The following is a 1,788-nucleotide window of genomic DNA, read 5'->3' as shown; positions in this document are numbered from 1 at the left end:
AGCTGAGTGAGCTAAGTGATACTAGCTTGGAGCTGAATGAGCTAAGTGACACTGAAGATGGAGCTGGTTTAGTTGCTGGGCGAAATGAGCATTTTTCAACCCAAAGAAAAATTCATAACAAATTCATTTTGGGTCGGTTTTACACGCCTTTCCTCACTCCATTTCAAGCACATTCTCATCAAGAATACCGAGAGGGAGTCAGCAAAAAAGTCTTGGTCGCGCATGGGAAAAAGAATTCAACAAAAATCATTAATTTCGGTCTTTAGTCAAAGTCTTCATTTTTAGTTTCAATGTCTTGTTTTTAGCACATTCTTTTTTGGATTTCTACAACTTGTAATCCTATATATAAGGCCTAAGAGCCACGAAATAAGATAAGCTTTTCCCCTTTTATTTGAGTTTATCTATTTGCTCTTTGTAGAACACTTCTTTGTTTCTTGGTGAGGTTATCTCCGAGTAAACAGCCTCTAATTCGTTGGACCTGTGCGTCATATCAGGCAACGTTTAGAAATCCTTCTTTTGGTGGACTTGTGAGTCATATCAAGCACCAAATGAAGTCTGGTAGTATCATTGGGCCATTCGCAACCCATTGTGTCACCGTTCAATCCATCAGTTCTCCCTTTTGGCGAGTTCATATCCCTTTAGTCCGGTCGAGTGATCCTTCCCTATTTTAGGGCGTATCAGGTTACTCAGCTAGTTGATGATGCTTGGAACTCCTCTCCTTTGGATACGGTTATAGAAAAGTTGAATAACTGCAGGCGAAGTATCATTCGTTGGGCAAAGGAGCAACAAGAACAGAGCAATTTGAGCATTAAACGCAACCAAGAGCTACTAGAGGCTGCTCTCTCAAGTGATAGTCCAGACGCCACTATCATCGAGGGACTAAATGCTGAACTACGACGTTCTTACCTAGCAGAGGAACAATTCTGGCATCAACGGAGTCGGATACAGTGGCTCAGGCAAGGGGACCGGAACACCGGGTTTTTCCACGCTGCAACAAGAACCAGAAGAATCATTAACTCGATCCCGGTTATAGAAGATGCTCAAGGAGGAGTGGTCTATGAGGAGTCAGACATAGCTCGAGTGATCTCTGATTATTTCACTCATATCTTTACCTCAAATGGCAACAACTCTTTCTCCCAAATTCAGGGGCTATTAACCAGGAAGGTTACCCCGGAGATGAATGCTATGTTGACAACTATACCGAGTGATTCGGAAATCCGAGATGCAGTTAAGTCTATAAACGGGAACAAAGCCCCTGGACCGGATGGTTTCTCAGCTACTTTCTACCAGTCCTGTTGGCATATAGTCGGAGATGATGTGATTAAGGACGTAAGGGGGTTCTTCATGACGAATCACCTGCACCCGCGGCAAAACGAAACCCACATTAGACTCATCCCGAAGGTGACAGGAGCTCGATCAGTTGCTGAGTATCGGCCAATTGCTTTATGTAATACACATTACAAAATTATTGCCAAGATTCTTACCAGGAGACTGAGGCCGCTACTACCTCTACTCATCTCCAAAACACAATCAGCTTTTGTAGCGGGTAGAGCTATCGCGGACAACGTTCTCATCACACATGAAACCCTCCACTTTCTACGGACTTCAGAAGCAACAAAACGATGCTCGATGGCTGTGAAAACAGACATGAGCAAAGCATACGATAGAATAGAGTGGAGCTTTGTAAAGGAAGTTCTAGGCATGCTCGGGTTTGATGCAAGATGGATCTCCTGGATAATGAGCTGTATAGAATCGGTATCCTATTCTTTCCTGATCAATGGAACACCC

This window comes from Brassica oleracea, chromosome C3 (assembly GCF_000695525.1).
Source record: "Brassica oleracea var. oleracea cultivar TO1000 chromosome C3, BOL, whole genome shotgun sequence".
NCBI classification, from domain to species: Eukaryota; Viridiplantae; Streptophyta; class Magnoliopsida; order Brassicales; family Brassicaceae; genus Brassica; species Brassica oleracea.
The sequence above is the reverse complement of the archived record's forward strand: the minus strand, read 5'-3'. Positions refer to the sequence as shown.